The sequence below is a fragment of the Amblyraja radiata genome, chromosome 10 (assembly GCF_010909765.2).
Source record: "Amblyraja radiata isolate CabotCenter1 chromosome 10, sAmbRad1.1.pri, whole genome shotgun sequence".
Lineage (NCBI taxonomy): Eukaryota > Metazoa > Chordata > Chondrichthyes > Rajiformes > Rajidae > Amblyraja > Amblyraja radiata.
In genome coordinates, this window is record NC_045965.1 from 48109140 (window position 1) to 48123236 (window position 14097).

Consider the following 14097-nt stretch of genomic DNA (forward strand, 5'->3'; position numbering starts at 1 on the left):
GCAAAGGCGGGGGCCAGGGAAAGCGGGGGAGCGCTGTCTGAAATTCACACGGTGCAAAGCCAAGGTGACACAGACACACGTCGCGATGAACAGGAAGGATAAAGATGGCTAGCACAGTGTACAGTAAGTCCTTAAAAAGAGCGGGGAAGGGAGAGAGGGAGAGAAGGGGGAGAAGGGGGGAGAACGGGGGCGGGGGGGGGGGAGAGGGGGGGAGCAGGGGGGAGAAGGAGTGGAGACACTTTTAAGAAGCTAAGCCAGAGATGCACAGCTGTGAAGTTTAGAGGGCATTTAACATTACCGGTCGGTTTTCCTTGGTTCTGAAAACTCGTGCTTACGTTTTTTTCCCCCCAATGAGCCAATGAAAATGCCCGGTCAGCAAAGGAGATTAACTAAAACAACCTACGGCTACCTCGACTACCTACAACGACATGGCGACCCCACTACAACTGCACCTACTACTACAAAAGTATCCATTTTCTCCATGGCGACCAGTTTCTGATCGCAGAAACTATTTTAACATGTTATACAATTTGCTGCGACCATACTGAGGCCGCGACTAGTTCCCAGAATGCAGGAACTCCTCGTGACCACGTAGAAAACTCACCAGAGACCACCAGCGAACATGTGGCGATCATGAAGCGAGCGCAGAGGCTCCTGCACTCGCCTAAAAAGTCGCCTAAGTGGGACAGGCCCTTTAAATCCTTGTTCCTTCATCTTTATATCCCTTCCTCTGGAAAAGAAAATCACTGCAAAGTCTTCCTTCCCATCACTTAGCTTTTATCACCTAGCTTCATAATATTTTTTATCTCAGCATATTGACACAATATTGATTAGACAAAAAAGCTGGAGTAATTCAGCGGGACAGGCAGCATTTCTGGGGAGAAGAAAGGGTGATATTTTGGGTCAAGACCATTCTTACATGGCACAATATTGATTACTCATTTGAGGAAAATATTCTTATTTCCCTTCCTTTAGTTTAAAACAATCACAGTGATCGTGACACAGCAAACATGACAATACCAACGGGGATAAGTTCAAAGGCACTAAAGTGGAAAAAATTATTCCGTAAAATCACCATACAATAGATTTGAAACATAAGTTATTGTCCATGAAGCTAAGTGGACAATGTAAGCCTGGATTTAAAAAAAAAAAGTGGTTTAGGGAGAGAAAGCAGAGAATGTAGGTGAACAGACTGGAAGGAGATGATGGATTAAATTAGTGGGCAACAAGATGCCTGATGGAGCACGGTGTCTGTAAATGTGAGATGTTTTTGTCGAAGCAGATAAATGTTGGTATGTAGACGAGTGTTTGTGTATTGCTTCATGTCACAGAAAGAATATGCACAAAGATAGCGAGAACAATTGGGAGAACAATAAATATTATTGGAAAGGGGTTTGAATGTGCAATGTGTTCTGATAAAATTGTACAGAACTTTAGTCAAGAGTGTTTTATTGTCATATGTCCCAGATAGAACAATGACATTCTTACTTGCTGCAGCACAACAGAATATGTAAACATAGTACACTGTAAACAATATGATAAACGAGAGGGAAAAAGTTCAGTGTGTATATATAAACATACTCACAAGTACACACACACACATATATATATATTACTATTGTTTGTTTTTTGAGCATGTGTGTATGAATATGTGTATGGGTATGTATATATATATATATATATATATATATAAATGCAATAATAATAATAATAATAATAATAGTAATCTATTGTAGTTCAGATTCAGATTCAGATTCAGAAAACTTTATTGTCTGTCGTAACAGAAAATCTTATTCAGTGCTTATTTGAGGTTGTAGTGTTTAATAGCCTAATGGCTGTAGGAAAGAAGCTGTTCCTGAAGCTGGACGTTACAGTTCTCAGTACCTTCTTCCCGATGGCAGGGGTGAAAATGAATGTGTGGCCAAGGTAGTGTGGGTCTCTGATGATGTTGCCTGCCTTTTTGAGGCAGCGATTCCGATAAATCCCTTTGATGGTGGGGAGGTCAGAGCCGGTGATGGACTGGGTAGTGTTCACCACTCTTTGCAGTCTTTTCCGCTCCTGGACGTTCAAGTTGCTGAACCAGGTGGTGGTGCAACAAATCAATATGCTCTCTATTATACACCTGTAGAAGTTCAAGGGAATCTTCCTTGATATACTGAATCTCCGTAATCTTCTCAGGAAGTATGTGTTTCAATGTACCAAAGGAAGAATATATTTATCTTAAAAATATTGTAATGGAGATTCATAGGAATGAGACCAGGTGTGGAGAATGATTCTATGAAGAGAGATGAAGGAGGGGTTACCTCCTTGAAACAAAGCAGATGCTGGAAGATGCTGAGAGCATGGACTTTGAGTCCTTAGGCATTAGTATCTGGAATGAGAGGAGGTACAGGATACAGTGGCCTCTTTAGTGTTACAACTTTCTTTGAATCTGTGGAAGTCCCATATAACAATTGACAACTCAGATTAGGAAACATTTCTCTACTTTGCTGAGTTAATTCAAGGGTGGATTGGTAATGTTCCATGTAGAAGATGTGGAGAAAATGATTCTGGAAAGGTTTTGTAAGCCCTGACATGGTTAGATTACTCTTCTAGCCATTACTCCAGGCAGGCCATTGCATAGTACTGACCTAATCCATGTAACATTGCCAATAATTACTGAATAGCTCAAGGTGCAATTTGACATTTCACATGATGTTAACACTAATTTAACTTTTCTCATTTGATTAGATTAGATTAGATTCAACTTTATTGTCATTGCACATAGTACAAGTACAGATACAACGAAATGCAGTTTAGCATCTAACCAGGGTGCAAAGTAGTAGAGTGCTGATTAAGACAATATTTACAAATGAGGATATATTGGTGTAAGTACATAGGCATATACATGTATACAGATGGACACATTTATCTATTTTGTAGTAAATGCCTACTATTTTTCTGTGTGCTTAAGCAAAGCAAGAATTTCATTGTCCTATACAGGGACACATGACAATAAACTCACTTGAACTTGGGGATGAAGCAGTTACTTAGCCTGCTGGTACGAGACCTGAGGCTCCTGTACTGCCTCCCTGATGGGACGAGGGCAAACAGTCTATGGTTGGGGTGTGAGGGGTCCTTAATGATTTTGCCAGCCCGTCTCAGACACCGTGTGCGGTGAAGGACAGCCATGGCAGGGAGCGGGGCACCGATGATGCGATGGGCAGTTTTCAGCACCCGTTGCAGTGCCTTCCTGTCAGCTGTGGTGCAGCTGCTATACCACACCGTGAAGCAGGTGGTCAGGATGCTTTCTATGGTACAGCGGTAGAAGTTGGATAGGATCTGAGGGGACAAGTGAACTTTCTTAAGCCTCCTCAGAAAGTAGAGGCGCTGCTGCGCCTTTTTAATCAGTTTGGCGGTGTTGAGGGACCAGGACAGATCCTCAGAGATGTGTACCCCAAGGAATTTGAAGTTGGCTCATGAGGCAAGTTGGCCAGTATTAGATCTTAATATATTTTATTTAATTTCACTGCTTCTAACTAATTTAGAGTGTCGCCTGTTATTCCCATGGAAAGACTTTGTATCCTTTTAAAAGCTGGCATTCTTTAGAGATTGCAACACATAATATTCATCATGTGTACTCGTTACTGAAATGTCTTACATGCATCTCATTAGGGATAACGGCTAAACATCTGATAAGTTGTTCGTTACTTAAGGGATACAGGGCAAGTGAGAGGAATAGATCAGGTACATGCACAGTCTCTTGCCCAGAGAAGGTGAATCGAGGACCAGAGACATAGGAAAAGATTTAATAGGAATCTGAGGGGCAGCTTTTTTACAGGAAGGGTGGTGGGTGTATAGAACAAGCTGCCAGAGGAGGCAGTTGAGGCAGGGACTATCCCAACATTTAAGAAACAGTTAGATAGGTACATGGATAGGACAGGTTTGGCTGTGACTAATGGGGTGCCGCAAGGCTCGGTGCTGGGATCCCAGTTATTTACAAAATATATTAACGTTTTAGACGAGGGAATTAAATGTGACATCTCCAAGCTTGCGGATGACACAAAGCTGGCTGGCAGTGTGAGCTGTGATGAGGATGCTATGAAGCTGCAGGGTGACTTGGATAATTTGGGTGAGTGGGCAGATGCATGGCAGATGCAGTATAATGTGGCTAAATGTGAGGCTATCCACTTTGGTGGCAAGAACAGGAAGGCAGATTATTATCTGAATGGTAAGGATGCATTCTGAAGAAGGGTCTTGACCTGAAACGTCACCCATTCCTTCTCTCCAGAGATGCTGCCGGTCCCACTGAATTGTGTCAGATTAGGAAAAGTGGAGGTGCAACAAAACCTGGGTGTGCTTGTACATCAGTTACTGAACGTAAGCATGCAGGTACAGCAGGCAGTGAAGAAAACTAATGACGTGTTCTCCTTCATTGCGAGAGGATTTCAGTTTAGGAGCAAGGAGGTCCTACTGCAGTTGTACAGGGTCCTGGTGAGACTGCACCTGGAATATTGTATGCAATTTTGATCTCCTAATTTGAGGAAGCACATTGTTGCTATTGTGGGAGTGCAGGGTAGGTTCTCCAGGTTCATCTCTGGGATGGCGAGACTGACAGATGATGAAAGAATAGGTCGACTGGGCTTGTATTCACTGGAATTTAGAAGGATAAGAGGGGATCTTATAGAAACATATACAATTCTTAAAGAATTGGACAGGCTAGATGCAGGAAAAAATTTCCCGCGGGGAATCCAGAACCAGGGGTCACAGTTTAAGAATAAGGAGTAGGCCATTTAGGACTGAGGTGAGGAAAAACTTCTTCACCCAGAGAGTTGTGAATTGGTGGAATTCTCTGCCACAGAAGGCAGTGGTAGCCAATTCACTGGATGTTTTCAAGAGAGAGTTAGATTTGGCTCTTAGGGCTAAAGGAATCAAGGGATATGGGGAGAAAGTAGGAACGGGGTACTGATTTTAGATGATCAGCCATGATATATTGAATGGTGGTGCTGGCTCGAAGGGCTGAATGGCCTACTCCTGCACCTATATTTCGATGTTTCCATGTTTGGAGGGATATGGACCAAACGTGGGCAGGTGGGATGGGTGTAGCTGGGACATGTTGACTGATGGGAAAGTTGGGCTGAGGGGCCTGTTTCCACACTGTATCAATAAGGACTCTATAAGTATATAGTTCTCCATACCTCCCACAAAATAATATGGATGCAGTTTTCTCTCATTGTATGCATTGGTATTAAAGTAGTAACTTACTCATACAAACTCATTCTTGATTAGTACAGGTGTCAGGGGTTATAGGGAGAAGGCAGGAGATTGGGGTTAGGAAGTAAAGATAGATCAAGCATGAATGAATAGCTGAGTAGACTTGATGGGCTGAATGGCCTAATTCTGATCCTATCACATCAACTTATGAACTAACATAACATTTTATTTGGTTACACAAAGTTCATTTTGAGTAGATAACCTACTATAAAATAGAATCATAGTTTGAGGGTTTTATTGAACTTCCGGTCCTGGAGTATAACCATATAACCATATAACCATATAACAATTACAGCACGGAAACAGGCCATCTCGACCCTTCTAGTCCGTGCCGAACATGTATTCTCCCCTAGTCCCATATACCTGCGCTCAGACCATACTCTTGAGGAAAGTTCAGTCCAAAAACTTTTCTTCAGCATAATAGTTTAAAGGAAACATATGGTCTGTGACTTTAAGAATCAGCAGTGAGTTAAAGTGGGTAATAAATTGGTTATTGCCTATTATAACTTCCACGTGATTTTAGGTTCCTTCGAGTTCACTGCCATAGATTATTTGATTGTCTGAGTCATATTCTCACTTCTGTATTAGAGAATCATCTGTGAGAGAAACAGTTAATCTCAACTAAATGACAGAGTGTTACACCCTCAGATAATTTGGTTTAGTTTGGAGATATATCATGGAAACCACCGCTTTAAACCACCGGATCTATGCCGATCACCTGTTCACACTCGTTCTACAAATTCTACTCGTTAACCTACAAATCTGCACATCATTTGGATGTGTGAGGAAACCAAAGCACCCGGAAGAAACCCACGCAGTCACAGGGAGAACGTGCAAACTCCACACGGACAGCACCCAAGGTCAGGATCGGTTAATTCACGCCTGATAATCAACAGAAGTCTTGGACTGCTCAAAACACTTGATGGGCCTCATGGCCTAATTCTGCTCCTATCACTCATGACTTATGACCTTAATAGGTCAGGCTGCATCTTTGGAGGGAATGGATGTTTCAGGTCCAGAAGAATGGAAGTCTCCAGTCTGAAGAAGGGTCCTGACCCAAAACATTGTCTGTCCATTCCCTCCACAGATGCAGCCTGACCCGCTGAGTTTATCCAGCACTTGGTGTTTTGCTCAAGAGTTTAGCATACAGTTCTTTGTGTCTCTATTTTAGAGTACCATTGGATGTTCAGGAGAATCGGGCTTCATCAGTCAGGGTATTGAATATAGCAGGTACACAAAAATGCTGGAGAAACTCAGCGGGTGCAGCAGCATCTATGGAGCGAAGGAAATAGGCAACGTTTCGAGCCGAAAACCCTTCTTCAGACTGCTATATTGAATATAGTAGTTGGGATGTCATTTTACAGTTGCACAAGATGTTGGTGAGGCCGCATTTGACGTATTGTATTCAGTTTAGTTTACCCTGCTATAGGGAGGATGTCATTAAGTTGTAAGGAGTGCAGGGAAGATTTACGAAAATATTGCCAAGATATGAGGACATTAGCTATAGGGAGAGGTTGGGCAGGCTAGCAGGTTTTTCCTTGCAGCATAGGAGGCTGATGGGCGAACTTATGGAGGTGTATAACGCCATCAGTGGGACCAGGTGAAACCACAGTCTTTTATCCAAAGAATCACAAACCAGAGGACATAGGTTTAAGATGAGCGGGGATAAAATGTAATAGGAACCTGAGGGGCAACTTCTTTACAGAGGTGGTGGGTTTGTGGAACGAGCTGTCAGAGGACATAATTGAAGCAGGTACTATAATATCTCCTGTCTCCCCAATGTGTGCAGGTTTGTTATCATGCTCTTGGTCCTTCAATCTGAAGACTCTCAGAACAAGCCCGGCTGTATGTTGGGAAAGGCACCAACTGGAACTATTCGCTTCTGCATTGCAAATGTGGGTACTAGGATCCATTCTCATGCTCATTCTCCTGCCTTCGCCCCATAGCCCGTGACACCCATACTAATCAGAATCTATCAATCTCTGTCTTAAAAATATCCATTGACGGCCTCCACAGCCTTTTGTGGCAATTAATTCCACCAATTCACCACCCTCTAACTAAAGAAATTCCTCTTCATCTCCTTTCTAAAGGTACGTCCTTTTATTCTGAGGCTATGGCCTCTGGTCCTGGACTCTCCCACTAGTGGAACATCCTCTCCACATCCACTCTATCCAGGTCTTTCACTATTCGGTAAGTTTTAATGTGGTGTGTTCCCCCCATCTTTCCAAATACAGCGAGTACAGGCCCAGTGGTGTCAAACGCTCATCATTGTTCAATTCATTTCTCCTAACCCCACCCGTGACAAGTGCTTGCCACCATAAATGCCCAATATGCACCCATCCTTCTGGTCAAAAGATAACCAGATAATGGTAAAATGCTTACTTTTCTTCTTCTTGCATATGGCACGCATAGCCTAAAGTTGTAGGACAACTTGTTCTATTTGATCTTATTTGATTGTGCACTCCGGGTTGATTGCATTCGTCGAAACAGGGCGGACCACGTGAAGGTTGCAATGTTCCACCCCGTGAAAAGATTCTGATTTAGTGAGACTTTGACTACGGGTCTGTCTACCTGGTGAGGGATCGGAAAGGGAAATGAAACATTTTTCTTGTGTGAGATTTATTACTAGATATTGTTCTGAATATCAGTTGAATAAAACAATTCATTTTGACAGCAAACTAAATGACACCTTTGAAACTTGCCAAAAATGGAAGAAAGTTGTGTATATTCAGCTTTGTACAATCAGGCACAAAGTGTAATATGCATCAATTGAAAATTGGAGAACGGACAGAAATACAATATCACAAAAATTACATGCTCCAGCTGGAAGTAAAAAGCAGTATGTTTAACATTTCTCATTTAAATGGAATTTGTTACAAGCAAAATAAAAAATATGCCACTGAAGGAAATGAACAGCACAGGACATTACTTACAAACTGAGTAAAATAATATTGAAGGAACTGCTTCTTCCTGCATTTGAAAGAATTTAATATAAGTACATAATAGTCCAATTTTAAACCGTTCGTTCCAAACTCAAAATACAAAGTGTTGGAGATACTCATCGGGTCAAGCAGCATCTGGGGAGGGGATAAACAGATGAAGGTGTGTGATCTCTCCTAGTTTCTGCTGCTGCCTTAGGTTTGACAAAAGTGCGTGGCAAAATTATCATTAGTCGACAATTAAAATTGCAAATCCCTGTAAAACGTAGATTATAAACATGCAAGAAACTTAAAAAGTTTCTAAATTGGAAGTGTTCATTTCATGCTGTAAAGACTTGCAATGCTAGAATCAATTTTATCTTATTGAAGCAACAGGCTACCTTTTATTTCCATAAAGCCACTGAGAGAATTAGTCCAGTCAAATCAGGTCCAAGCCTTGAGCTGCTCTTGTTATTTTTAAACAAGTCTACGAATAAACTATTTAAATACTTCCTGCACGTAAAATAAATTATGTTTAACTGTTGGACAATCAACCTCCACTATTTTATCGTCATTTAAAATTATATCCTGACAGCAAGTGGAGGATAGAAAAGAGAAAAGAGAAAAAAACACGATTTTATTGCAACGACTATTGAAAAAGCCGACTTCAACAAATCTCTGACTAAACATCTACCACATGTCTCTCTTCAGATGCTGTGGACTTGTTGAGTATAGTAGGGGTGAGGAGACAAATTGGAAATACAAGGATGGAGTTAAAGGGAAAGAGAGTATAGGAAAAGTTAAGAAAGACACCAGAATTAACGGGGCAGAAAGCTCATAATAATAATAATAATAATAATAATAATAATAATAATAAGAATAATAATAATAATAATAATAATAATAATAATAATAATAAATTTTATTGTCATTAGGAATCGATGTGAAAGGTGAGGTGAATAATGGATTAAAAATATTATATATGAATGCGTGAAGTATAAGAAGTAAAGTGGATGAGCTTGAGGCTCAGTTAGAGATTAGTAGATATGACATTGTGGGGATCACAGAGACATAGCTGCAGGAGGATCTGGACTGGGAACTGAATATTCAGGGTTATACGTCCTATAGAAAGAACTGGCAGGTGGGCAGAGGAGGTGGGTAGCTCTGTTGGTGAGGGATGGAATTCAGTCCCTTGCGAGGGGTGACATAGGGACTGACGATGTAGAGTCGCTGTGGATAGAATTGAGGAATTGTAAAGGTAAGAAGACACGAATGGGAGTTATCTACAGGCCCTCAAACAGTAGCCTGGATATAGGGTCCAAGTTGCTGTAGGAGTTAAAATTGGTGTGAAACACAGGTAATGCCACTGTGATTTCAATGTGCAGGTAGACTGGGAAAATCAGGTTGGTTCTGGACTCCATGAGAGGGAGTTTGTAGATGGATTCTTAGAGCAGCTTGTGCTGGAGCCTACCATAGAGAAGGCAATCAGCATTGTCTAATGAACCAGATTTAATAAGGGAACTCAAGGTAAAGGAACCATTAGGAGGTAGTGACCATAATATGATCAGTTTTAATCTGCAATTTGAGAGGGAGAAGGTTAAATCAGAAGTGCCAGTGTTGCAGTTGAACAAAGGCATGGGAGAGGAGCTGACCAAGATTGACTGGAAAAGGATCCTAGCAGGAAGGACGGTGGAACAGCAATGGCAGGAATTTCTGAGCATAATCCAGAAGATGCAGGATCATTTCATTCCAAAGAGGAAGAAAGATTCTAAGGGGAGTAAAAAGCAACCGTGGCTGACAAGGGAAGTTAGGGATGGAATAAAACTAAAAGAAAAGGTGTATAACATAGCAAAGATTAGCAGGAAGCCAGAGGATTGGGAAACTTTCAAAGGACAACAGAAGTTAACAAAAAGGGCAATACAGACTGAAAAGATGAAGTACGAGGGTGAGCTGGCCAAGAATATAAAGAAGGGAAAAAGATTTGTAAAGCCAAATGTGGGTCTCTTGAAGGCAGAAAACGGGTGAAATTATTATGGGGAACAAGGAAATGGCAGAAGAGTTGAACAGGTACTTTGGTTCTGTCTTCACTAACGAAGACACAAACAATCTCCCAGATGTACTAGAGGACAGCAGATCTAGGGAGATAGAGGAACTGAAAGAAATTAAAGAAGTAATAACAGCGCAATTTGACAGAAGTTAAAGGATTGGCCCAAGTCAACATGGATTTATGAAGAGGAAATCCTGCTTGACTTATCTTCGAGAATTTTTTGAGGGTGTGACAAGTAAAATGGATGAAGGAGAGCCAGTTGATGTGGTGTATCTGGACTTTCAGAAAGCCTTTGATAAGGTCCCACATTTCTGGCAAGTTTTGTTTCCATTTCAGATGCCGATATTTGTATTTAAAAACATTTTCATTCCTATTTTCACAATACTAATGAGTTAATAATATTGTGAGCAATTTTGGGCACCATCTCTGAGGAAGGATGTGCTGGCCCTGGAGAAGGTCCAGAGGAGGTTTACAAGATGATCCCAGGAATGAGTGGGTCAACATATGATGAGCATTTGATGACACTGGGCCTGTACTCGCTGGACTTTAGAAGAATGAAGGGGACCTCATTGAAACTTACTGAATAGTGAATGGCTTGGATAGAGTGGATGTGGTGAGTCATCGGACTAGAGGTCTTGGCCTCAGAATTAAAGGAAATTCCTTTAGGGAGAAGATGTGGAGGAATTTCTTTAGTCAGGGTGTGGCGAATCTGTGGAATTCTTTGCCACAGAAGGCTGTAGAGGCCAAGTCGATTAATATTTTTAAGGCAGAGATAGATAGATTCTTGATTAGTACAGGTGTCAAGGGTTATGGGGAGAAGGCAGGAGAATGAGAATGAGAATTGTTCCTAGTACCCACATTCCCAATGCAGAAATGTACACTTCAAGTTGGTGCCTTTCCCACCATACAGCCGGGCTTGTGCTGAGAGTGTTCAGACTGAAGGACCTGTACCAACCCTGCACAGTGGGGAGACGGGATACCATTGTCGTCGTAATTACCAGAGCCCCCATATTATATTCTAATTAATTAATACCATGAATTTGGCCTCATCTTCCCATTTATGCGATCAGCCATGACCTCCATTTTGCCCTCACAACCTCTCTCGGGGGAATTTCTCCCTCACCGAGTAGAGATGAATGTACAACTTAGCTCTGGTGCTGTTTTGGTCAGGAGTTCCAGGGGAAGGGAGAGCTCCCTGCTATCAATGAATTGGTCATGCATTGTACGGAATTAACCACCAATGTGAACATTTCAATTCATTTCAGCTGCTGTTCGGAAATATTTCACAACAAGGTCAATTTTATGAGCGATTTAAAGGAAGGAACTGACTTTTCTTGGAAACTTTGAGTTCTGCATTTTTTAAGTTTTACGCATTGAAATTATTTCTGAATTCAAGTGGGAGTGAAGTCTTAGCGACAGGATTAAAAAAAAAAAACCTGTGTATTTTCAAACATGCTCCCTGACACTTTGATAATGGTGATTTAATCCGTGTCTGAACCCACACCAAAATAGGAGCAGGAGTATGTCACCAGGCCCCTCATTCAATATGATCGTGGATGATCTGCCCGGGGCTGTGAAAAATGCGACACGGTTATTGCTACCAGCGCTGTCGCAGCTACTCCTGCACTCCTGACTAAACAGGAACTGCATATGGTGAGCATGACATTCTGAGAGTGGCTAGCCAAGGAACTATGCTATATCTTAACCATTGCCCCGCTGAGTAAACAGAATTTATATGTGGTAACACAAATGCTGCACTAAGGACTTTAACCCTTGATCAGCTGAATAAACAGAAAATATGCACGTTACACAATTGTTATCCTTAATACTTATATTTTACCACTGTACCAGATGCTGAATAATGTTGGCATTGAAGTCCATTTGTGGGAATGTTCAGATTAAAGTTCACTGATCGGAATTGATAGCTGTTTCTTTCCCCACGGGTGCTGCCTGACATCTCCGACTTTATTTTCCCCCTGATTGTCAGCAGTAGAGCTGCTGCCTTACAGCGACAGAGACCCAGGTTCGATCCTGACTCCAGGTGCTGTCAGTGTGAAGTTTGTGCTTTCTCCCTGTGACCGCGTGGGCTTTCTCCGGGTACTCTGGTTTCCTCCCACTTTCCGAAGACGTGCAAGTTTGTAGGTTAATTAGTTTCTGTAAATTGCACCAGTGTGTAGGATGCGAAAGTGGGATAACATGGAAGTAATGCACAGAAGATCAATGGTCGGCATGGACTCGGTGGGCCAAAGGGCCTGTTTCCACTCTGTATCTCCAAACTAAACAAAACATTCTCCCATTTACTCTGTTGGGAATTCTGCTGAGGTTCACACTGCCCTCGGGGAACTCCTCATAGAGTCGACTAGTGCAGAGGCAGAGGCAGCATGCGGAACAGGCAGCAGCATGGTAAAAGATGCCACCACCATCTTAACTCGTCTGGATACCTGGAAGCGGGTACATTCTGTTTAAGCACAGGCTTCTGGACAGCACATTTGCCCTAGACCCCCAACCCATCATTTCATTACTTTTACTGCACAAAACAGATAGCCAAGGAACTATGCTATTTCTTAACTAAATAAATGCTTGTGCTGTCTGGACCAGAAAGGAACCTTCCCTTAGAAGTAAAGTTTGCTACGAGCTCCTGGTTCACCTTGTTTAATCTGATAGTTATAACCTCAAAATATTCCAAACGATTTGTCAAATTTGATCTGACATGCTATCGAGAGAACTTAAAAGGTCGTACTAGATCAAAGGAACAAGGCTTATAATGTTGCCAATAAAAACAGTGAGCCTGAGGATTGGGAAGACTTCAGAATTCAGGAAAGGACGATCAAGACATTGATAAGGAAAGTGGAAGTGGAAATCAAGAGGAGGCAAGCAAGAAACATCAAAACAGATTGTAAAAACCTCTTTAGATATACAAAAAAGGAAAAGATTAGTAAAAGTTAATGAATGTCTCTTAGAAACTGAGGCAGGAGATATTGAGATGGGGAACAAGGAAATGGCAGAGAAATGAAACAAATGTTTTGTGTTTGACTTCAAGAGAAAAAAAAACACAGAAAGGGTCCTGGAGAGAGTAGAGAACTGCAGGTCAAAAGGGGAAATTAGAAGATCAAAGAAATTATCATTGGTTGAAAAAAGCAATGGATAAATTAATGGGAGTGAAATCTAATTAATCTCCTGAACCTGATGTCCAGAATTCGAGGATAGTTAAGGACTTGCATTGGTTGTCATCTTCCCAAATCCTACAGATTTTAGAACCGTTCTCACAGATTGGGAGGTAGAAAATGTAATGTCGCTATGTAAAAAAGGAGGACGAGAAAATAAAACAGGGATAATCAGGCCATTGAGTCTGACATCTGCAACAGGGAAAATGGTGTAATATTAAGGAAATGTTAAGCTGTCACTTGGAAAACAATAGGATTGTGCAGTATCAATGTAGATTTATGACATGGAAACTGTTTAATAAATCTGTTAGTGATTTTAAAGGTTGTGGTTAACTGGATGGATGAGGCCCTAACCAGTTGATGTGGTGTGTTTTGACTTTCAGGAGACCTTTGATAAGGGGCCACTGTAGATATTCTAAAAAAACAGAGCACGTGGTTTCCTGGTGTGTATTGAGGACTGATTCATGGATAGAAAACAGCAAGTTGAACTATGTGGGTGATTTTCAGACTGGAAGGCTTTCACCCATGGGGTGCTGTTGACATTGGTGGTGGTTCCCCAACTGTACAGTGCCAATGATTCAGATGAGGGGATCAAGTACAATCTATCCAAGTTTGCTAAAGTTGCAAAGTTTGAGCAAAGACAAGGATGAAAAGAAACAGGTTCAATGATGGCTAGGTCACGGCAGATGGAATATAATCTTTAAAAAAACTGAGG